This window comes from Mesoplodon densirostris, chromosome 4 (assembly GCF_025265405.1).
Source record: "Mesoplodon densirostris isolate mMesDen1 chromosome 4, mMesDen1 primary haplotype, whole genome shotgun sequence".
Classification (NCBI taxonomy): domain Eukaryota; kingdom Metazoa; phylum Chordata; class Mammalia; order Artiodactyla; family Ziphiidae; genus Mesoplodon; species Mesoplodon densirostris.
Genome location: NC_082664.1, coordinates 24,935,640 through 24,961,651, shown reverse-complemented (window position 1 = coordinate 24,961,651; position 26,012 = coordinate 24,935,640). Strand labels below are relative to the sequence as shown.

General features: G+C 39.0%; 1 protein-coding gene across 9 annotated transcripts in view; it reads left to right on the top strand.

The window, feature by feature from the left end:
* The window catches only part of NRXN3 (neurexin 3), a 1,648,921-nt gene that overhangs the window by 1,182,288 nt on the left and 440,621 nt on the right, over positions 1-26,012 (top strand). The window lies entirely within an intron of this gene.

The following is a 26,012-nucleotide window of genomic DNA, read 5'->3' as shown; positions in this document are numbered from 1 at the left end:
TGTCTCTTCCTAGCTTCTAGTTGTTGCCAGAATTTCTTGCATTCCTTGGCTTGCAAATGCATCACTCCAGTCTCTGCCTCTGTCATCACATGTCCTTCTGCCCTGTGTGTGTGTGTGCGTGTGTGTGTGTGTGTATTTACGAGGCCTTCTTATAGTGAGGATAGACATATTTAGGGCCCACCCTAATCCAGTGTGACTTCATCTTAACTACTTACATCAGCAAAGGCCCTATTTGCAATAAGGTCACATTCTGAGGTTCCAGGTGGAAAAGAATTTTAGGGAGATACTATTTAACCCAGTATACCCCTTAAAGATCTTATCTTTGGGGGGCTTATTTTATGAGGTTCATGCATGGTGTGCCATTGGCTGTTCAGAGAAGGAGGGCTAGTGTCCATGCACAGACTTTGGAAAGGCCGTGTGGGTGCAGGTCTGACCATTGCTATATTTTCTTAGAATTATGGTATCCAATATTGCATTTTAGATTACAACCTACTATGTGCCAAGTCCTGTCCTAGGCTCTTTTTACTTAATTTAATATTTTCCTTACAATAGCCTTTGTAATGAGTATTTTTCTTTCCATTTTATAGGTAAAAAACTAGTTCAGGAAGTTTAAGTAACTTACAGGAGGCAAGTTAGGAAATGGGACTCAAACCAAACCAGCTGCAAACTCTGTTCTTCAGGCTGAACTTACATATTTCCAGTGGAGAAAGCACAGCTTACATCCCAGTCAACTTTAGATTTAGATCTCAGTCAAAAACATTCGTCATGACCTTCTTTGAAGCTAGAAAACTGGTCGTTCTGGGTATGGTATCTCAGCTTGCCAGATCTGTTAATTCTCTTTTGGTATCTGTCAGGGAGAAGAAAACTACACAATTATCAGAGTTTATTATCTTCTGAAGCCTCCAAGCCCTTTGAAGATCGAAGTGGCTATTTTGAACTTGTCCATGTTTATGTAGTCACACTCCTACATTCTCCTTGTCTTACTTTTTTTTTTTTTTTTGCGGTACGCGGACCCCTCACTGTTGCGGCCTCTCCCGTTGCGGAGCACAGGCTCCGGATGCGCAGGCTCAGTGGCCATGGCTCACGGGCCTAGCCACTCCGCGGCATGTCGGATCTTCCCGGACCGGGGCACGAACCCGTGTCCCCTAGCATCGGCAGGCGGACTCTCAACCACTGCGCCACCACGGAAGTCCTCCTTGTCTTCCTTTGTGTTTCTTGGTCATGAGTAGGACAGGGATGGTTACTGAACACAGTGAGGGGTAAACATGACACTCTCGAGGCACGCATTGGATTTTACAAACTGAAATGTTTGTGATGTCCTGCTAGCAATTCTCAAGCATCAATTAGCTACAGGAATTCACAGGCAGGGTAAATAGGTATCCAGGGAACTAGTGTATGGTGTAACCTCTTTGCAGTCTTACTCCATGATTTAGGAGAATCTGGCTCCTGCAAGGCCAGATCCTACCTATAGACCTATTTTGCTTGGTAAAGTGTTTTAAAGTAAATTTGGGGTTTGAATCGCGTAAAGGAGGACAGGCACTCTCCAGGTTCTCACAAGCCCCACTCCTCCTCCTTACTTAACTCTGGCTGGAACTACATATTTATGTTAGTCCTCTAGTCCCTGGAAGCAGTTCTGTTTGCCACCCTTAACTTAGAACAGTGGTAATCAAAATGTGGTCCCTGGACAGGCAGCATCAGCATCACCTGGGAACCTGTCAGATGCAAATTCTCTAGTCCTTCAGACTTAGTGACTCAGAAATTTGGTAGAGAGTGTGGGCTGGGGAGGAGACCAGTTTGTTTTAACAAACCTTCCAGATTATTCTGCTGTGCACTGTGCTTTGAGAACCCACTGACTTTGAGATAAACTAAAATTTCTCCCAGAAAATCTTCCTCTCTTGGAAAAGAATAGTATCTGCTCCCTTTTGAGAGATAAACTTTTGTATAATGCCTCACAGCCTACAAAAGCTCCTCATCATACTGTTTTCTCATGTGACCCATACAGCAGTGGTTCCAGGGAGGTGTTGATTTTTTAGCCCTGCTCATAGAGGTACCGTGGCTCGTTCAGGGGGGTACCTACCAGTGCACTGGATCGCGAACCCAGGACCTTTTTTCTCCATACTGCCCCACTTAAAAAGGGACCATTTTGTATATTGATGAATAAGTACAAATAAATGATTTTAGTTTTTCTGACGGGATTGAGAGAGAAACTATAAATGTTATTACTCTTGTGATAATCACACCATTTAAAATTTTTTTCATTCATGTATTTCTCACTTATTCAACAGTTAAAAATACCGACTCTACAACAAGCACTTTGCTAGGTGATTTTTAAACTTAAAAATGTGCAAAGCACATGCATATTCATGAGAAGAATCTATCTTTCCAATTCCTAAGAGATAAGCAACAATTTATTTTACAGCTATCAAAAAATCACAAAATTGGGGCCAAAAATTGCATATTGTTTACCAGACAGTACTGACTTTGAGAGGGGTTCTATTTAATGGTATGAATTAGCATAAGTAAACTTAATCACATTTTGGGCCTTAAATGTACATGCAGTCTTATACCAGGCCCTGAAAGGAATTCCCCTCACTCTCCTTAATTGGTCAGATGAAAGCATTTGGCAGAAATACCTCATTCACTTTTTCAAAGATGTATTTATTGGCTGTTTGCTGCTGTTTAAAACTTAGAAGTCAAACTAAAGGATTGTCAGAATCAGCTTAAATAGTCTTTTCATTCATTCATTCATCCACTCACTCATATAATAGTTACCTATCGAATGCAACCGTGTGTCATGTGCTGTGCTAGGCATTAATGATGCAGTTATGAACAAGATAGACTCAGAGCCACATAAAGCTTTCTGTACAGAAAGATAACCAGTTAATTAATTTAATAAGTTAATTAAATTTAATAATTCATAGTTTTATTAATATCATATTAAATAAATATTTAACTCTACTGTGAAAGAAAAATACAGTGTGTACTGAGAGCCACTAATTTGGATACCTCACCTGCTTTGGGGGTTGTGGGAGGACTGAGGTACCAGAAAAAAGATAAATCATATGTTAGATGCTTTATTTTATGTGTTTGGGGAATAAAGGCCATGCTTCATGGTACAGGAATTAGTTGTAAAACCACCGATGGTAAGAATCAGAAGGGACATTAGAGGCTATGTTATTTATCCTATTTTTTCCAGTTTAGAAATGAGGAGCCTATAGGGCCTAGAAAAGGGAAAATAAGTTATCCAAAGCCATCATCAGTGATTGGAAGATGTGTGAGTGGACACAAGCTCAGGCCTCCTTACTTCCAGGTCAGGGATGAAGACATGCCTCTCCCACAGACAAGTGAAACTGTCCTATGATAAATGACATCTCCAAAGACTAAGGGCTGGGTGGAGTACAAGGCTTGGGACAGTGAAATGAGGAAGTTCAGTGGTTCAAGCAGAAAAGAGGAGTGGAAGAGAGCAGGGGACCCAGTAACAAGGGTTTGTGAACCCCATGACCCCGTCACTCCTTCTTAATCACTCACATGTTTTGCTCTTTCTGCCTCTTTTTTAAAAGTGGCTGCTATAACTGGGATGCAGTGCAGTAAAAGCACACCATGACCCATGGTCTCGTGTTTGCATGGAAAGATGGACTAAGGGCTTCCTACTTGGGTAATCATCTTGCTGTCCATGCATGACAATCTAAGGCCATGGGATAGAACTTGGTACGTTGCATGCCAGTCTCCGTTCTGGTATAACTTTGACCCCTGCAGATGGGTGATGGTGAGGGGCAGTTCTGAGAATTGTCCCAGTAAAATTTGTGTGAAATTCAATGTGGGTACCACATACTAGAGAGACCTTGCTATGCCCCCCGTAGGTGAGACCAGATGCAAACCTGACACGTGGTGGCTAGAGGAAAGGGTAGATAGGTAGAAAATGGAATGAAAAATCTTCCTTTGCTGTCATCTCCTCAATTTTATTCAAATCTTAACTCAGAGAACCAGATTGCATGACTGGGCTCTTAAAACTTTTGTTGAAAGGTGCAGCTGAAGAATAGGACTTAATAGGTTTATTTAAAATACTAATTTAAACGTTTCTGAGGCTCTGCTTTTCAATATTTCTTCATAACCATTGTTTTCATTTGACTGCAGCTCTACAAAGACCCTTTGGAATGGGTAATATTGTTTCTACTTTATAAACTAAGAAAATGAGTCACAGAGATGCTACATGATGTGCCCATAGCTACTGGTTACTAGTTGTATGTTTTTCCCCACTGCTTCACACTAAAGGAAAGCTGTAAGAACAGGAGGTAGTTAAAGGTAAAGAGAAATTAAAAAAGAGAAAAAAAAACCTCCTAAAGATGAAAGACAGATAGGTTTTGAGTTTCTCTAGTAAAAGGTAGGGGGCAATGGATTTAAACTAGGAGGACACAGTGTGATTAAATTTTGAAAGAAATGTACTGAGATTTTAAAATATATGAAGGGCTTATGGCAATGAAGAACTAGAAAGAAAATATGAGGCAAGAACAAAGGGTGAGGATAGAACAAAGCTGTGAGATGTGTGCCTGGTTTGTTAAAGCTTTAAAACTGTCTTAAGTTTACCAACTTTCTAAGCTTCCCCTTTCATGAGGGAGGAAAGAAAGGATGCTGCTTCTGTTAGTTTGTTTGCTTTCTTCTCTCTTGTATCTGTCCTGGCAAATGTATGTGCACGTGCATGCACATGTACACATACACACACACACATAAAGTGCAAGCTGGGAGAAGTCATTGGGTGGTGGAAAGCGACGGGGCAGAATTGGTGCATCAGGGGGCCTAAATCCATGTGATGATCGAGTTGGTAGCAATTTCCCCAGGAGACTGTATCATATTCCAGTGAACTGGAGTACTGCAGAAGGTTGCCATGGCAACAAAAGGCCTGAAATGTTGACTCTGACTAGCAACAGGCCAGTGAAACAGCCTAACTAGGATTTATGGCACATTATAGTGTGAAAAGCAGGAGAAAATTACTGTAAAGGCAGGAATTATAGCACAACCGAACATATAAACTCCTAAATCCATCTTCCTAATTAAAACAGCATACTCAGGGATAGAGCTTATAGTAAGTCTGTTAGCTTAAATGGGATGTGCTATCAATGCTTCGTTACAAAGTTTATTGTTCTTGAGACTTAACTGTGTATGTATTTGGAGAGGGAGAGGGAGGATAAGATAGTCAGGGGAGGGAACAAAGCAAGAATCCTGGTCAGTTGAATCTTTTCAACCTCATTCTTGGTAACGTAAGATTGTTTTAGATACTAGTCTCTGATCACACAAGAGAATTCCAGAAGACATCCAGATCTCTCTGTATACAAAGATGTCATCACTTTCAGGCATGAAGGCTGGGAGAAGGATACAAACTTAATCCCATTGGAACCCACCAGAAGGGGGGAAGAGCAAAGGGGAAACCCAGTCAATGAGGTTTATTATTGAGAAAAAAGCATCTTGGATTTCCTGACCCTAAACAACTCAAATATCTTAATATCTATGACAAAAATAATTCAAGTAATTTAGAAATATTATGTTAACTTCAGTAAGGACATTCCACATTCTAGATTTCTGATTGAAAGAAACAGTATTCTATCTGTACACAACGTATGCCCAATTGGCCAAATGGCTCTATTTATTCTGGAAAGAAGGAAATCTAGGCAGGTTCCACTTGGTAAGAAGCAGATTTAAAGATGCCGAGGAACAAGGCCAAATTCCAAAATCATTACTCAATAGACAAGTGGCTGTTAATGCACCATACCATTTAGCCACACCATTTAGAAACACTCAAGGAAAATCCAAAAATGCAAGTTCAGCATAATTCAGATTTATCTTTGTGTAAAATATGATGCAGACCAGGTCCCAGAGACATGGGAAAGGCCCATTCTGGGATGCAAATGGCTATTCAATAGATGAGGCTCAAAAATCATTGTGTCTCATGTTCTAAGGGAATAGGAATAAGGAATTGAGGACAACAGGCAAAGAAAAGTAAACGAGAGTAAGTTAGATGTTGCCCAGACCTAAAGAGCACCAAGCAAGGAAATTCTAAGAAGCTGCAAACAGCTTGGCCAAATTCAACCCACAAATGTGTTTTGTTTGACCAGCAAAGTATTTTCTTTTTAAAGTATATGTCTTAATATCCATAGAGGAGAGAATAATTTCCTAATATGCAACAGTCTCAACTTTTCCTTCAGGTCTTAGTTACCAGTCTGCCCCTGGTAGCATTTGGGTTTGCAATGCTTAAAAGTTTTCTTCACAATTCATATTTTATGTGGAATCCTTTGCCTTCTTGTAATTCTTAGTAAAAGCTCTAGATCTCTCAGATTCTGGTTCCAAACCTTAGTTCTCAATCTGGAGCCCAGTCTGGGAGAGTTAGAAAAACGTTTTTCTATAGTGGTTAAGTGTTCATCATTTATTCTATCAGCCATCCAACAAGCATTTATTGAACACCTACTAAACTTGAGTAAATTCTGGATAAACACTTATAAACATGATCAGTGCAGTTCTTGCCCATTGGGGGAAGACAGGCACTAAGCTGACACAAATAATTAATAAATAGCTTAAATATACAAAAGAAAGTGCAGAATGTTTTGAAAATTATAATAATTCTTTATTTAACCCCACTTATACCTCCTTATAACCACAGTTGCCAAAGTAGCTGTACCTGACATTTTGGGTTTATAAGATTATAGAGCCCCACATTTCCATAGTTTATGTCAGTGTTATTCTCAAGATCATAACCGTCAGCTATTTTTTTTCCTTTTTTTTTTTTTCTTGTGGTATGCGGGCCTCTCACTGCTGTGGCCTCTCCCGTTGTGGAGCACAGGCTCCGGACGCACAGGCTCAGTGGCCATGGCTCACGGGCCCAGCTGCTCCACGGCATGTGGGATCTTCCCGGACCGGGGCACGAACCCGTGTCCCCTGCATCGGCAGGCGGACCCTCAACAACTGTGCCACCAGGGAAGCCCTATTTTTTTTCTGTTTTAAATACATGGCCTGGAGGACATTTAGAAGATATCTAACTGAATGTTCATATCTGTGTATTTTCATGTTATTCACTTATTTGTCCTAAAGTTGTAGTTTAGGAAAGAATTATTATTGAGGATTCTTAGAAATTTTGACGAGGTAATGCAAGTTTGTTTTTGTTTTTGTTTTTTGTAGCAAACTAAACATATGTCATGATTCTGGTTAAGCCATATATGATTAAAGCATTATTTATGCTTTATTTATGCTTTATTTTTTTTATTTTATTTTATTTTTTTTTGCTGTACGCGGGCCTCTCACTGCTGTGGCCTCTCCCGTTGCAGAGCACAGGCTCCGGACACACAGGCTCCGCGGCCATGGCTCGCGGGCCCAGCCGCTCCGCGGCATGTGGGATCCTCCGGGATCGGGGCACGAACCCGCGTCCCCTGCATCGGCAGGCGGACTCCCAACCACTGCGCCACCAGGGAAGCCCTATTTATGCTTTATTTTTTTTTTTTTTTTTGCTATTGATAACAGCTCCCCAAAGCAAGATTCACCAGTATAGCTACAGCATATGGGGCTTTGCTGTAGATTAATGCCATGATATTTTCTTTAATGAAGGTAGAGATGATTGCTTTATTTTAACAAAGGGGCCTTTATATTCCCCCTGAGTTTGAGCCTTGAATGTAGATGATCAGGGATTCTCTGTTACAGCTGTCTCCATGTGAATAATGACCCTCCCTGAGATTTCATAATTTCTGCCCAAAATTCATTGTTTCCTCACAGGAGGTACTAAGCAAATTTATAGGGAAATACTTCAATCTCAAAAGAGGGTTTTTCCTTTTTTTTTACATCCACATTTGACTATATGACTTTCTGTCTCCCATTCTTCCCTTGCTTTCATGTTTGTGTCTGGCTTCTTAACCCTGCAGGACACTTAATGAATGGTCAGTATTAGGTATTAATAGATATTATTATTACGTGTTATTTACTCTCTCTACACCCTCCTTTTATTTTTTATTAATTTATTTTATTAAAAAAATTTTTTTTGGCTGTGTTGGGTCTTTGTTGCTGCACGTGGGCTTTCTCTAGTTGTGGTGAGCGGGGGCTACTCTTCCTTGCCCTGCACGTGCTTCTCATTGCCGTGGCTTCTCTTGTTGTGGAGCACGGGCTCTAGGTGGATGGGCTTCCGTAGTTGTGGTGCATGGGATCAGTAATTGCGGTTCGTGGGCTGTAGAGTACAGGCTCAGTAGTTGTGGCTCACGGGCTTAGTTGTTCCGCGGCATGTGGGATCTTCCAAGACCAGGGGTGGAACCCGTGTCCCCTGCATTGGCAGGTGGAATCTTAACCACTGTGCACCAGGGAAGTCCCTGCTACCCCCTCCTTTTAAAAGATAGCCCTTCATTCTACTTCCTATTCCCTCATGCTTTTTTTATTGGTTGGCAGAAGAGACATAGTAATGATGAACGCAATAAAGAGTGATGATTTATTTTACTTTATTATTATTATTATTATTTTTTGCGGTACATGGGCCTCTCACTGTTGTGGCCTCTCCCGTTGTGGAGCACAGGCTCCGGACGTGCAGGCTCAGTGGCCATGGCTCACGGGCCTAGCCCCTCTGCGGCATGTGGGATCTTCCCGGACCGGGGCATGAACCCATGTCCCCTGCATCAGCAGGCGGACTCTCAACCACTGCGCCACCAGGGAAGCCCCAAGAGTGATGATTTTTAAAATAATATTGAAATCACAGAACTAACTGCAGGAGTTCAAATCCTGGTGCTGTCACTTTCTAGCTGCGCCTTGGGCAAGTTGTTCAACTTCTCTGGGCCCCAGCTAGTGACTGGAAACTGGAAACATGTATACCTCACTTAGTATAGTGCCCTGCTCCAGTGAGTGAAATGTTAGTATTTGTTGTTGTTGTTTTTGTTATTATTATTATTGCAAGTGTACAAAATTTCATGCACACACTCCCATCATAAGTTGGAGGGAAATCATATTCAGAGAGTTCTTATCTTCTTTTACATGAACTAGAAATAGAAATAGAATTCGATTTGCAGCTGGTAAACTGAAATTAAGCCAGGCCTCAGGCCCTTTAGTTAATCAAGAACATATCACAGTATTGAAATCATGGCTCTTTTTCAGCATCTTTCCAGAAACCCAATGAGGGTGTTCCTGGATCTGGGACTATAATATTGTGGGCCCAGCGAGGAATATGTGCCTGGCAAAATATTTGCTGAGCTTCACTGAACGCTTTCTCTTTGGATATGATGCAGTCTGACATGTTCAGGGGAGTAGCGCTAATGTCCATCTTGCTCTTCACTTCCACACTCATCCAATTTTAGAATAATGACCCTTATTCAGTCATGTTGGATGCTGCAGAGTCCAACCTAAACCAGCTGGGACACAGCTAAACCATCTGAATTCTTACGTAACTTGAAGGGTAACATCACTCTGGTTAGTTTGCATCATAACGTGGTTTGCTTAATCTCTGACTCCCTGCGATTTATTTAATATTTTCACTGTTCTGTGAATTTATAATCTGGTGAAAACATTTTAAAACAGGAAGCAGTGTATAATATCTTGAATTGTTATCCTGTATTCCTTGTTCAGACCTAACCTAAAGCACTTGCAGTCACACAATTACATATTTAAAAAGAATTCATACTAGTAGGTGCATCTAAGACAGGAGACTATGTTTGCATTAAAGTCACTCTGAACACAGACATAGAAACCCATTTTACTTCTCCTTACCCCATCCCTCCTCCTTCCTCTGACATCCTCCCCCATCTGCCTAGCCTTCAACTTCCTTTTCACTTTCTTTCCTCCCAAGAGCATGTGTCATCTGTCTTCCTCCTCTTATTTGTCCTTCTTGATGTTTGCCCCTTCCCCACTCCCTTTTTCATCATTTGTCCTGTCCCCCCGGGGACTTCTTGTCTTTTCCATTGGCTCCATTCTCAATGAAAACTTCCTTTGATCTTATATGTGTCCATGACTCATAACATCATTAAATTAAAATAAATCCACTTTTTGCCCTTTTATTTAAAAAACACCCCTAACCCCCAATGAGTTACCATAAATCTCTTGTCTCTGGATTGCAAATTCTGTACAACCTTCCAACCAAGTAATTAGATTATATTAAGTCTACACGGGTGCCCCCTTCTTCTATGAATCTGAGTAGGAGTGTAGACTGTTAACACCTTCAACTGAGTAAACTGTTTGCATACTTCTCAAAGTTAATTAATATGTAAATACTTGCTATGTGAAGGTAACACATTATTCAATTAGCATAGCAAGAAGGGCTCAGGGCAACAGATTATATATATTTATGTACATATATATATATATTTTTTTAAAGCTCCTCTGTATTTGCCTGGAGTACATTTGAAGTAAAGAATGAAAGCTCTAAATTATGTAAAGACTCATGTGGCAACATTAATGTTGTGAGCTGGGCATATTCATCCCGACCCTAAATCCATCACCCACCTGTTTCCCATTCCCCAGCTCTTTATAGTTAGTTCACCAGCTTCAATTCCACACTTAGTTAGTATCATGGCCCATTTGCTGCTTTGTTAGCTTTTGACATTTTGGAATCAGAAGGGTCTCATATTAATCATGGATGTTTTCCATCCTTTTTTATTAGTTGCAACCACAGGACTTCTTCCTTCACCATTTTTGTTTTGTCTTTAGGTGAAGAGGGATAGATTACTTAGACATTGGTCATACATTTTAACTCTACAAAATGGCCATTTTCATACTTTATTTAGATTTCTCTAACTTTTATTAAGGTTTCTTCTGCTCTTATTGGCTCTCTATTCTATTGCTACAATAAGAATGGTTAAGGAAAGAGTGCCTTCAATATTTAATGTCTAAAATAATTTTCATAATTATTCCTTAGTAACATAAAATATAATGCCTATTTGAACTATACACACACACACACACACACACACATGCTTGGTCTAAATCAGCCACACATGTTCATTTATTTTATCTTCTCATTAATTAGACCCTCCAGCCTCCTAATGTTGCTTTCCTTTTAACACTAATGTGTTAAGTTCTTTCTAGCACCAAAGTTCCCCAAACTGCATGAAGAACTCAATCATTTATATATTATTTGTAGGGGCTTCTTTAGTGCGTTTAAAATGTAGTCAGTTGATTAATCTATTCAATAAACCATCCTGATAGGTCTGGGTGCTTTTTTTTTTTTTCAGAGCTACTAGAGATCTTAAAACTTGGTCTTTTCCAGGAATGGTAAAAGTACTCAGAGGGATAGTATCAGATAATTCCTAAAGTCATAGGCTTCTGGTTTGGATTCTGGCATCGCTTGCTATATGACCTTGGACAATGTTCCTAAACTCTCTGATCTTCACCTTTGTCGTTTGTAAAAATGAAGGGTAAATGGTCCTTATATCCCAGGTAAGAGACAAAAAGCTTGATTCACTGTCCATTAGGATGGATATACTATTCAAATCGTCATTCATGTACTCATTCACTTATTCATGTGTTCATTTAATCACTCATTTATTAACTCTTATTGAGCTCGAGCCACTGTCCTAGGTAATGTTGACACTGTCTTATATTTTAAAGCACACCACAGTTTCAACACATTCTCTCACGTATTATCTATTCTGAGCCTTTACAGTATATTTTATAGGGATGTGGAGTGGGTGAGATATGACTTATCCAACACAACGAAGTGAATTTATCCAAGGCCACCCAGCTAGCAAATAACATGGTCCTCTGACCCCAGGCTCCATTCTTTTTCCAATCCATCTATAGGTTTTGTGCAGGTTGATTTTTCTACAAGTGGTTGCTGTGTGGGTCCTGCTTACATCTTTATGAGTGATCATAATGCCAACATATATGTCAGAAGTTGCACTCTCGTGGCTCATACTCCAAGGATAGCCTGTGCAATGTTGTCTAATATTCAATAACTGTAATATTTCATACCACAATCTAGTGTTATAGCTCTTCTTGAAAAATTAGAAGATTTGGCCTTATTGGGTTCATAACTACACCACATAATAACAAGCTAAAGCTGCCCTCTTTGGTTGAGGAGTGTGCTAATTCTTCATATTGGTTCCTGACACTCCCCCTCACCAATCTACATGAAGTTCCCATATATCACTGTGTTTATGTTCTTATAGTCTTATGACTTGCCACATTATTGCTTAGCTCATTTGGTATTTGATTTTTTGACTCCTGTTTTAAGCTACAGATATGGTAGTCACTGATCATGATTTGGATGAGTAATAATAATGATTCCACATGCACTTTATAGGGTACAAAGAACTTTTGAAACAACTCTGTGCTATATTGCTATCCTGATTTTACATAGTTCGCCCCAAGTCAGTTAACTAGTAGGTAGTAGAGGCAGAATTAGAACCCAGATGGTTGGTTCTAAGTCTAGTGCTCTTTTCTAGTTTATTCTACTGCCATTCATTCAGTTGTTCATTTGTCCACATAGTCACTCAACAAATTAGTAATTGTTGGGAAGTACAAAATGTGTTCCAAACCTGTACTAGATGCTGGAGATAGAAATGTGAGTAAGACATGGTCCAGGCCTTAGGAAGTTCATGGTCTATTTAGGAGCAACAGATAAACAGGTGTTTTGAGTGCATTGTGATATGTGTATAAGAGGTATGCACAAGGTGCCATGGTAATATCAAAGAGCATGGGATTAATTTTGTCTGTGGCTTAAACATGCTGCTGCCATTATAAGGAGTAACCTGATAATATGGAGTTCTACTCATTTTCTCTGTGGTAAGATAGTTAATCTGTAAGTCCTTGAGGAGCCTAGTCTTCACAGAAGCAGGAAAGAGTTAAATATAAAGAGTGCTGGGTTGAAAATCAGGGCACCAAGTGTATAGTCCTGGCTCTGACACTTTCTAGCTGCTTGACATTAGAAAAGTCATCAAGTTTATATGTGCCTAAAAATTTCTTCATCAGAAGATAAGGGGTGTGAGAGGGAGATACCAGGTCTCAGGAAATAAGCAGGTTTCACTCACAAATACTTACGGATTTGTGGGGACCCTCTGCCAAGCTGTGAAAGATTTGAGACCATGTCTGTGCTTAGTTGTACAGAGTGATCAAAGAAGCTATGTCTGCCACAGGCACCAGAAGAAGGTTCTGAGATCTAAGGGAAAGTGAGAGTGAAAGTGAATAGAAAATCTAGAACCAAGTTCCTCTGCAAAGGCCATTGCCATTAATTAAAATAAGAGGAGGTTAGTGTAAACAGAATGCATAGCAAGCTGACTGTTCAAACCAAAAGACCTCTAGTTGAAGGTGTGTCTTTAATGTAAGCAATGTCAGGGCCCAGCAAATCAAGTATTGGGAGATTTTAAAAATAATCTGGTCATTTTGTAAGTCATCAAATTCACTTGACTGCCCTTGCCCTTCTCGTAATGCTCCAAAGGACACTTAATCTAACTCCAGTTCCTCATATTTGGCAAAGTAATCATGATAATGTGTGTGTCTGCTATTGGATAGGTTTATTTATCATATCACTTCCACCATAACTACTTTCCACTAGTCTCTCTTTGGTTTATTTTCCACATAATTAAATCTTTGTAGCTCCTTAGGAATCACTGGAAGTCACTGCCCTGGAAATCTGGGAGGTGATTTTTCCCTGTTGGATGATGCATGCCTAACCCGGTGATTGGAGGCTGCACAGGGAAATCACGTGGTCTTAGAGGCACTCCTACTCCCTCCCATCCAGACTATTTGGTTATACTCTTTATCAAATGTGGGATGACATGACTTTTCTCCCTCTCACAGTTGCTGCCATCACAGTTTTAGATTTTCTGCTGCCTGACACCAGTGTTGGTACTGTAAATGTATAAGGTAAGAGTTTCACAATGAGACCCCAAGACTGCTGGACCCAGAGACCCCTGAAACAAGATCCAAGGTCAGACTGCTGAAGCTTGCCTGCTATGTTATAGCCTATTCCTCCTTCCCCAAAGATAGAGATGTGTCTACAGAGGAGGTACAACAGATCCTGGTCTAGTTGGGTTCAAAAAAATCTACTTACAACTTTCCTTTTTTCTATATCTTATCAGTAAAGACATGTCAATGAGTTGTAAGGATAAACTCCATGACTCTTTTGGAATTTATAGGGTTGATTATGCCAGTGCTTGGGGTTTTTGATCTTGGGCTCACATCATGAGAGTAGGGCCTGTATATGTGCAAGCTGACCCAGCAGCCATGTGGTTCTCAAGTAGAGACACCATATCACCTGATATCACCTACTCTTGTCACTGCCCTTTCCCCCTCTGTCTTTGCAAACTCCACAAAATATTTAAGAAGGGAAGTGGAGTTGATTGTGATATACCATTCTCATGACCTGTCTTTTATCTCTTCTGCTAGACAGCCTCTCCCACTTCTGTCTCAACCATTGTCTATGCTTTTAGGGATGCCATTCAGCTTTTCTAGACCAAAAACTGAAATACACAATCTACCAAAGAATTTTTGTACTTCTTCAAGAGGGGTATGTGAGACACCTTGAGCAGGGGTTGACTCACTGTTTTTATAAATAAAGATTTATAAAACTCACTGTTTTATAAATAAAGTTGTTTTAAAATACAGCCATGTGGATCTATTTACATATTATCTATGGCCTATATCATGCTATAGTGGCAGAGTTGAGTAAAGATACCTTATAGACTGTAAAGCCTAAGATATTATTATTTGGGCTTCTAAAGAGAAAGTTTGTCACCTCTCTGCCCTTTAGGGTGGAGTGCACATGCTGTATTGACATATGCATAACATACCAAAAGTTTATTTCAGGCAAAAAGATAACATATTTGAAATAGCCTCTGCTAGAAAATACAGATTTTCTGCTCACCATGCTGTGGGGGACATTGGTCCTGCTTGTTTCTTTTCTCAGCCATGCTGTCCTTGGAGGTTAGAGGATTGACATTTGAGTGAGAAATGCAGAATAAGACCATATGTTAGGCCATGTAGTAGAAGGTAGAGCAGGTCAGCTGCCTACAGCTTGATGACTTAATTATCGTAGCATTATGCCATCTGGGCTCTGATGTTGTTCACCTTACAGTTTTCTTTCAGGAATCCTCTTCATTTTCTTAAAACTTCCTAAATTTTGACCCGGTTTCAAAACGGATGCCCTGTTTTTTGGTTTCCTTTAATTTCTTTTTTCTGTTTTCTTTCAGATATTAGGTCAGGTAGCCCCAAATGTGAGATTCGTTTTATAACTTCAAATTCTGAATCCTTGTATAAAAGTCCAACTTTTCTTTCTCCCTCAGTAAAGAAACTATAGCAAATCTGCAGCAAAGAAAGACTTTGAGATTATTTTCTTAATTCACTCATATGTGCATTGGTACATGTGTGTGTAGACCTGTGCATGTCATTCTTTGACGTGTTGTCACATGTATACATCATCATGTAAACATCATCACACTGAAGATCCACAACTCTGGGCTTATGTTTTAACTGGTTTTTCCATTTTCTATCTACTTTGAAGTGGCCACTGCCCTATCTTCTAAGATGTTGCCACTCAAAATGTGGCCCATGGGACACCTGGAAGCTTGTTAGAAATGGAGAACCGGAGGGCTCATCCCAGACATACTGAACCAGAATCTGCATTTAACAGATCTAGTTACTCATGTGCATGCTAACGTCTGAGAGCACTGTTCTAAGAAATGTCTTCATATCCATTGGCTTGATATGATTAGTTGGGTACAGAGGGGAGCAGATCAGAATCACTGTGAAGCTTAGGGAAAAAGTATGCCTAAATCCTTAAGACTGCAAGATTAAATCTGAAGTAAAATTCAAGTATCTATATTTTTTAATGATTCCAGAGGCAATTGTGATGCATACAATTTTTGAAAAGCGTGTATGATGCAAGGGTTCTCAGCATCTTTTTTTATTCTACTCTTTAAAATCCACTGGCAACCACCTCTTGCTTCCAGGCCAACAAAGATTATTTAATATTGTTGATTGCTTTTCAACATCCTGTGCATTCTCATGGCAGTTTGTCTCATATGTGCATAAACCAAGGACTCTTTTTACAGATTAATACGTGTTCTCATGCATCCTGATGAGTAACTCAAAATATTTATTATAATGTTTCCTAAATATGTACAAACAGAAAACCAAGTGCAACTGCTGTAAGCTCCTAGTTCTTGTAAGACTGGAAATTCACTGCAAATTTACAAATGAAATGTAAACAATACCATTGAAATTAAGAACATTAATTTAATGTGGCAGATGATATTTTCATGATAATAAATCTCTGCTTGCAGTATGAATGCAGCATGATTGCTATAGTGTAGTTTCTTTGGAGTTTGGCACATCTGTACTGCTGTGTGACTTGTGAAGTCTCATTTTCCTTACTGTTTTTCTCTGTTTGAACACCTGTAAAACCTTCATCTACATCCCAGAATGCCATTTGGTCTTCTCTTTCCACAAATGCATCTAATGCATGTCATTTAGCCCACTTCTCTTCCATGTAGATTCACCGATTAAAGTATTCTTTAATTAAGGAATTCTTATTGTCAGTGTGATTACAGGCATAAACACAAAAGATAACATTACATGACAGCCCTTGGTTGGCAATTATTCGACAGTACACACTTAGAAGATGGTCACGCAAAATATGCTTTATCATTGTTAAAAGAAAACAACAAATTAGAAAAAGATATTGAAGACACTTTGGACACCTAAGCATATTTGCTCAATATTTTCAGCTCATTATGCAGTGGGAGACAATAAGAGTAGAACTTACAAACATGGCCTTGGACGGAGAAATGTCTAGCGTCTACTTTTGGCAGTTCCATTTACTGGATGCATCCCCTGGGATAAGTTTCTTAGCATCTCTGTGTCTTACTTTCCTTATGTATACAATGGAGATGATTATTACCTAGTTCATAAGCCAAGGAATAGGTAGGATATGCAAGGAAAGCCCTTAGCCCAGTCTTAGCACATTATAAGCACCCAATTATCAGTAGTTAACTGTAATAATAAATAATGACTGATATTTTTATTATAGATCTAGACATTTATTAATTAAATCTGCCACATGTCCCTTTCTTTTATGTTATTTTCTTCATTGTATTCTCAAGATACGTTCTCTCTTTTCTCCAGTGCTCTTGTTTTAATAACCTGATTGTGGCAGAGGTGAAAAGTCCCATCAAAATGCTGGAGTATCTGTCACAGGATGCAAAGCACCATTGTTGCTCCTGTTGTTCTACTGTTCTTGCTGTAGCTGACTCCTGAATCTTGCTGCTTTAACAGCTTCATTTATTTTCCAGTGGAGCCAGTCTAGTGAGGGATCCTCTCCTGAGAGTGATGTCCTGGAGCTGGATACTACTAAGATAATGTTGCTTTCATTATTGCCCTCTGTACTTTGAATTTTTATTAGTGAAGCCTGAATAACTTGACTGAAGGTGAAAAAGATAGTTTAAAACATAGAGAAGTACAGTGTTTTATTTTGCCATCACATCTTCTATTGTTCATGCAGTAGGGATTGAAAAATTGTGTCCCCACACTTGAGAATGCATACCTCTGCTTCTCTGAGGTGATATGTAGGATTTTTTATTAGAAACCCCAGGTTTTTTTTGCTTATTTCTAGCTTCTGTCTGAATAGAGACTTTATTAATAGAAGTAGATTCAGGATGTCTGGTAGAGGTACAGAGAATAAGTGAAGGAAAGGAAAAAAAGGAAGAAGGGAGGGAGGGAAAAAGGAGGAATCTAAACAAAAAAGGTTATTAACTGTTTTACTAATAAGAAGAGGGAAAAGGCAGCTCATGAGTTAAACCAAGACTAAAAAGAAACCCTAAAAACATTTATTTACTTTGCATTTGTATGTCTTTGACATATGCATGAAATGTGAAGGAAATGCAGTGATACCTTTGGATGCACAGCCAATGTACTGAGTGCTCATTGTCGTTAGACAGTCTAGTGCTCTCTTAACAGTAGAGAGGTGCTGACCTTAGCGTTTTCACCTCATTATAGATCTGTAATTACCTTTTGCATTCTTTGAGTGTTCTTTGTAATTTCAGATTAGGTATGCAACAGCAGAAACTGTTTGACCTGACATGTTGGCTCATTGTATGAAGCAGCTGTTAAACAACCATCAGAGGTAGTTTCATTTTTGTGAAGGGTTAAGTAATTTGGGGGGTTTAAAACTATGGGCAATAAATAACCATCCACATTCACTGAAGTAAGGTCTCCTTAGATAAGAGAATAGAGCTGGAAGTGAGGGAGACATTAGTCTGGTAAAAAGTCACATCAACTAAAATTTACATCCAGATGATTTAGGTGGTGAAGTGTCTGCACCAAAATCTGCCCTTGAGTGTAGAGGTCAATGAGAATGAGGGAATACAAACCAGCTGTTCTGAAAACAAACAGGAGCCTGTGCTCTTAAGACAAGTAGGTCAATAGCCCTCATAAAAGTACCAAGGTGACAGTAGAAACCAAAGGGCCAAGCATGCTGAAGACTGAACTGCAAGTCACTTTAAATGCAGAGAGCCTAAAGTAAGAGGGTAAATAACATGTGACAACAAATTGAGGCAGGGGGACAAGCAAGACCCAGCATCTGCCACTGTGAGATCTGTTGCTAAAGACTCATACCTGGCCTATTTCACACTGACTCTGGGCAGGTAGGACTCTCGATCCACAGGTATGAACTGTGGACAAAAAGAAGCTAGAAGCATAAAGTAGTTCAGGAGATTGTCATCTGCAGGGTGGGCACAGTAGAACCTGATTTCCCTACCTTTATATAATGTGGGATAGAGTAGCATTGTGGAACGTGCTTGGCTTTGAAGTTGAATGTACCCAGATTAAAATTCAAACCTACCTGGTCTGTGGGTAAATTATTTACCTTCCAGGGCTACTCTGTTATCTGTAAAGAAGATATAAGAATACACAGGGTTAATTTGTGAGGATTAAATGAATGTATTTGAAGTACCAGCACAGGACCACAGTCTGAAATCCTTATTAATACCCTGGAAGAAGGTCTCTAGTTGTGTGTCTTGGGTCTTTGCCCCTCTCCATTTACAATTCTCTTGAAGATATATGGTCAAGGTAAAGAGCTGGTGCAACAGCTAATTTGGTAAATGACAGGCTTAAGATTCAAAAGAATTTCAGCAAGAAGGGAGAATGATCTTAAAATGAAATGTATAAATGATAAAAGCGTTATATAAAACCTTGTCCTCAGATTAAAAAAAAAAGTCATAGCCCTCATTCTGAGTGGAAGACACCTCATTCAAATACATGTTTATGTGTTAAAAATGCAAAATCTTAGAAGAAAATTCTTTTAAAGTTGCATATGTCCTGTGTGCCTTCTGCTGCCACATTTTAAGGGGACATTGACAAATTAGGCACGTCCATGTGGCACAGTGTGCTGGTTATCAAATCCTAGCTCTACCACTATGAATCCTCAAACAAGTTTGTTACCTCACTGACAAATGGGTATGGAGGACCTCAACTTGGTGTGAGCTAAGGATTAAATTATATAATGCAAGTAAAGGGTTCAGCACAGTGCCTGGCTCATAACTGGGAGCTATTATTATTCACAGGAAAGAATGGTGAGAATGGTGGCCAAAAAAATGAGGAATTGAAGAAACTTGGAACAATGTTCTGCCTGTAAAAGGGAAACTTAGGTAGGGATATGACAGCTGTCATCAACTATTTGAATGAGTGTTAATATAGAAAAGAGGTTCTTGTTAATCAACCTGATGCTAAAAGACAGAACCAAGACCAATAGATAGAAGTTACACAGAAATTAACACACCATGGTAAAGCAATTATACTCCAATAAAGATGTTAAAAAAAAAAAAGAGTAGCTGAACTTAAAAAAAAAAGAAGTTATGGAAAGTTCTATTTGGGCTTTAAAAATATCATGTATGCCAGAAATTAGTTTCCATTTGGGGGTATCCTAATCAGTAGAATAAACTTCTTTAGGAGAGAGAGCACTCTCTCGTTGGAGGAAGCAGTCATAGTAGTAGTAATTGAGAATAAAAATAGCTCTTAAGGTGTTCCAGTTACTGTTCTAAGGAGTCTGCACTCTTATTTTATCCTCATAACATCCATGTGAAGTAGATAAAGTTATTATCATTCCCATTTTACAAATGAAGAAGCTGAGGTACAGAATTTCAATAAATTTCCAAGAACATGTAATTTAGAATTGGCAGAGCTGAGATTAGAGCCCAGGCTTCTCTTCACTGCTATAAGAGGGAGAACACTGGGAAAGGCCAAGTGACCACATGTCGTGAAGGTTAGAAAGGGGATTGTTGCCCTGAAGTCAAGATTTGACTGGATGATCTCTGCAGTCCTTCTCATTAGGTGTCAGTATTTTATAAGACTGAAAAGCAAGCAAAAAAGACACAGTGGCAAATGATTATACAAAATGTAGGCACAAATTGTCATGGGTTTATCACAACACAAAAAAGCTCAAGATATTCACTAAGAAAATATTTACTTCTATCAATACTTTATACTTGGTAATAAAAGAATGAACATCTCATTGTCTTGTTTTAGGCAAAATTGAAGGAATACATTTGAGTTAGGGACTGGTAGTTAGACTAGCAGCAGCAAAAAAGAGACTAGTAAAACTCTGTAGAAGAGAAAGATATATATTAATTCATTGAACAGTATTAATTGAGTACCTACTCTGTGCTGGGATCAGAACATCTACACAAAAGAAAATAAAAAGTCAACAATTACTGCAGTCTTCACACATTTAGATCCCTGTAGCCTTTAGGCTTTTCTTGAACTTTCACATGCAATGATACTTTTCAAGTCTTTAAGGAAATAATAAACTATATTGTTTTGGAAAGGAAGCATACATGATATTTTTAAAAGATTTTTATATGAGTTGAGTAACTTTATTCTCAGTTTAGGTGCTAAGAGTATGCTTCAGTTCTTCTCAGGCCAGCTCACTCCCCAGTAAAGACATAGATTTAGGTCTTATGCATTAAACTATTTCACTGTACTGCAGTGGGAAAAGCTTTGGTCTAGAAATTTGGTGTTCTGCTACTCATGTAATTTATGACAAACTTTCTACTGTGTACACCTCAGTTTTCACATCTATAAAGTGTGGAGAGTTGACTAAACTATCTTTGTTTCATTTAGGTTTAAAGATTTCATATTTCTTTTGTTTTTATAATTATGCTTATTTCCATCATGTAGATGCCAGATGGCAAACAGCCCTGGCAGTGTGCACAGGACCCAAATTGATTCTGGGAAAATGGGGCACCAGTGATTCTTAAGGTAGAAGGAGCTGAAGTGAGCAGGGGCCTCTAGGTTCTATTTCTATTTCTGTCAGCTATAAAATGCAGACATAGCTCCATATTAGGAGACATCTCTTAGCTTTTCATATTAGATTTTAAAATTGCCTAACAAAACCTACTGAGGCTATGCTGTGCTTATAGTACTTTAATGTTATGAGGATAGAGCAGGTGCAGTGTGGCATACAAGGCTTAATTGCCCCCCCCCTTTAATTTCTCTCAATCTTTCAAAGCATTAAAGAGAAAAATGTTATCTCTCGGTCTATTGTTTTAAAATACAGTTTATCCTCTGCGTGGGTTTAGATGGCTTGCATGAATGAGAGGGTAGTCATTGTATTCAGTAAAGTTTCTAGAGCAGCCCTGCATTAGTAATATGTTTCCTGGGTAGTACTGCTTTGTCATCAGACTTCACCACATAGACCTCTTATCCCTCTCTGTGTTGGTCTTACTGTTATTATTTCAAAGTTACATATACAGTGAGTTCACAGGTTTTCATGGTGTTTTAATAAAGCCACTCGAGGGACTTCCCTGGTGGTCCAGTGGTTAAGAATCCATGCTTCAGCTGCAGGGGGTACAGGTTCAATCCCTGGTCAGGGAACTAAGATTCTGCATGCTGCGAGGTATGGCCAAAAAAATAAATAAATAAAATAAAGCCATTCCATCTGCTGCTCTTGATTTGATTAGTGAATGGCATTTTGATGGTCACTATCTTGACTTGCTTTTACTTTCATCTGTCTTTTTTAAGAATCTCCTTTTAATAGTTAGAAGGCTAAAGATAATTTAAATGGGCTCGAGGGAGATTCCCCATTCACATCAGTGCTTTAGAACCAAATAAGGATCTGGTCTATGGTGGGAATAGATTAAGGAAGTCTCAGAGGATATTTTGGTTTGAAAGATTGAACTTTAAAAAAAGAAAAAGTTATCCAGACCTGAGTAAGAAAGCCACAGGGATGACTTTCTACACTGAGTGTGAAGTTTGTTTCAGACTGAATGTGTATGTCCCCCCCAAACCCATATGTTGAAATCTAACCCCCAAGGTGATGACATTAGTTACTGGGACCTTTGAGAGGTGATTAGGTCATGAGGGTGGAGCCCTCATCAATGGGATTAGTGCCCTTATAAAAGAGGCTCTAGAGAGCTCCTTCCTACCTTTGCCATGTGAAGACACAGCTAGAAGATGGCCATCCATGAACCAGGAAGCCGTCGATTACAGACACCAAATCTGTTGGTGTCTTGATCTTGGACTTTCCAGCCTCCAAATCTGTAAAGAATAAATGTTTGTTGCTTAAGCCACCCAGTCTGTGGTATTTTCATTATAGGACTCCAAATGGACTAAGACAAAGTTATAATATTTCAGTTACACATTCTTAATCTTAAAGATTATTTTAGCTTTCCTTTTTCATACAGAATGGCATGGAAGAGGGCCTTCACATGAGTTCCTTCTGTCAGTTAATTCTAACTCTTTAGAAAACTTAAGATGCCTTGGCTTTTCTGAAGAGGTGTACTGCAGATTCTTGATCATGACCAGAGATAAAATGCCCTTCATCCAATGTAATGCTTTGCTATGTGTAGCAAACAGCCTATCATGGGCTGGGACATGGGAGTAGCAAACAGCCTATCATGGGCAGGGACATGGGAGTTGTTGGTGAAATAGTGTGTAAGCAATTTGCCATGGAAGTAAGAATATAGTCTTTTATTTTTCCTTTTTGACATCTGGTTCTTCTCTGATTATATGCCACTTTTTCTTTTTCCTTTCTAGTCTCCATCCTTATCTCAATCTATTGGGAGTACCTGTGAGCATTGCTTTGCAATCATAATACTTGGGACCAATTAAAAATCCCTTGATGAGATTGCATCTCCAAAAAGAAAATTTCAAGTGACTAGAAGACTAGTGATGTCTAGGGCCACTCCTAGAATGGTTAAGTTACTAGTTGTGAATCTTAAATGTAGATTGCATTGGAAACTCCATCCACTTTTCCATCTCGAATCCTTGTGTAGTGAATAGCAGGGTAGGAACATCTGTTTTCATTGCCTTTCCATCATGCCAGTTGAGCATGACTGCTTTTCTGGTAGACTCCATCTCACAATAAATTGTATTCATAGGAGGTGGTTAGTGTGTGGTAAACATTGTGTAGACAGACCAATACTATAGGTAGATACAATACTTGCTCAGAGGAGACACAAAAAAATTGCCTTTCTCCTGGCTCTGAAACATCTTCTTTCAACATAGTTAAATATGAAGTTGGAATGAAGCTAACTAATGCTTAATCCAAAAAACCTCTTCATTGCTTGGCTTCTGATGGGAAAGCTATAGGCAGCAATTTGTTTTAATGATTGATTTTACTAATACGGAGGCACACTTGGACTCCTCTCAAAGTTGTTATAAGATCTCTATGCAAGGAAGAGGAATTCATTAGAAACAAAATTATTATATAAGAAATTCATTTGGAACTATCCACATGTTAAAAGAAATAGATTCACTTTTAACACATATGCTTATTTGAAACACACTCCCACACATACAGAGATTATCACATGCAGTTATGGAAGATCACTAATTAATGTGTACATTCATATATATTCAAATTAAAACAAATTTTCATTAAAACAAATATTAGCACCTCAAAATCTACGAGGATATGTGTAGGTGGATACAACTTTAAGACTGTCTTTTTTTTTAAACATCTTTATTGAGTATAATTGCTTTACAAGAATGTGTTAGTTTCTTCCTTATAACAAAGTGAATCAGCTGTACATATACATATATCCCCATATCCTTTGACTCTTGCATCTCCCTCCCACCCTCCCTATCCCACCCCTCTAGGTGGTCACAGAGCACCAAGCTGATCTCCCTGTGCTACGCAGCTAATTCCCACTAGCTATCTATTTACATTTGGTAGTACTTATAAGTCCATGCCACTCTCTCACTTTGTCCCAGCTTACCCATCCCCTCCCCATGTCCTCAAGTCCATTCTCTACGTCTGCGTCTTTATTCCTGCTCAGCCACTAGGTTCATCAGTACCATTTTATTTTATTATTTTAGATTCCATATATATTTGTTAGCATACAGTATTTGTTTTTCTCTTTCTGACTTACTTCGGTCTATATGACAGACTGTAAGTCCATCCACCTCACTACAAATAACTCAATTTCATTTCTTTCTTTTTTTTTTTTTTTTTTGCGGCACATGGGCCTCTCACTGTTGTGGCCTCTCCCGTTGCGGAGCACAGGCCCTGGACACACAGGCTCAGCGGCCATGGCTCACGGGCCTAGCCACTCCATGGCATGTGGGATCTTCCTGGACTGGGGCACGAACCCGTGTCCTCTGCATCGGCAGGCGGACTCTCAACCACTGCGCCACCAGGGAAGCCCTCAATTTCATTTCTTTTTATGGCTGAGTAATATTCCATTGTATATATTTTGTGCTCAATCTTCTTTATCCATTCATCTGTCAATGGACATTTAACTTGCTTCTGTGTCCTGGCTATTGTAAATAGAGCTGCACTGAACATTGTGGTACATGTCTCTTTTTGAATTATGATTTTCTCTGCGTATATGCCCAGTAGTGGGATTGCTGGCTCATATGGTAATTCTATTTTTAGTTTTTTAAGGAACCTCCATACTGTTCTCCATAGTGGCTGTATCAATTTACATTCCCACCAAAAGTGCAAGAGGGTTCCCTTTTCTCCACACCCCCTCCAGCATTTAATTTTTGTAGATTTTTTGATGATGGCCATTCTGACTGGTGTGAGGTGATACCTCATTGTAGTTTTAATTTTCATTTCTCTAATGATTAATGATGTAGAGCATCCTTTTATGTGTTTGTTGACAATCTGTATATCTTCTTTGGAGAAATGTCTGTTTAGATCTTCTGCCCATTTTTGCATTGGGTTGTTTGTTTTCCTGATATTGAGCTGCATGAGCTGCTTGTAAGTTTTGAGATTAATCCTTTTTCAGTTGCTTCATTTACAAAAATTTTCTCCCATTCTGAGTGTTGACTTTTCATCTTGTTTATGTTTTCCTTTGCTGTTCATTTATTCCCATTTATTTATTTTTGTTTTTATTTCTACTTCTCTAGGAGCTGGGTCAAAAAGGATCTTGATGTGATTGATGTCATAGAGTGTTCTGCCTAGTTTTCCTCTAAGAGTTTTATAGTGTCTGGCCTTACATTTAGGTCTTTAATCCATTTAGAATTTATTTTTGTCTATGGTATTAGGGAGTGTTCTAATTTCATTCTTTTACATGTTGCTGTCCAGTTTTGCCAGCACCACTTATTGAAGATCTTGGCTGTCTTTTCTCCATTGTATATTCTTGCCTCCTTTATCAAAAATAAGATGACCATATGTGCATGGGTTTATCTCTGGGCTTTCTATACTGTTCCATTGGTCTATATTTCTGTTTTTGTGCCAGTACCATACTGTCTTGGTTATGAAGCTTTGTAGTATAGTCTGAAGTCAGGGAGCCTGATTCTTCCAGCTCCGTTTTTCTTTCTCAAGATTGCTTTGGCTATTTGGGGTCTTTTGTGTTTCCATACAAATTGTGAAATTTTTTGTTCTAGTGCTGTGAAAAATAACATTGGTAGTTTCATAGGGATTTCATTGAATCTGTAGATTGCTTTGGGTAGTATCACTTTCACAATGTTGATTCTTCCAATCTGAGAACATAGTATATCTCTCCATCTGTTTGTATCATCTATAATTTCTTTCATCAGTGTCTTATACTTTTCTGCATACAGGTTTTTTGTCTCCTTCGGTAGGTTTATTCCTCAGTATTTTATTCTTTTTGTAGCAATGGTAAATG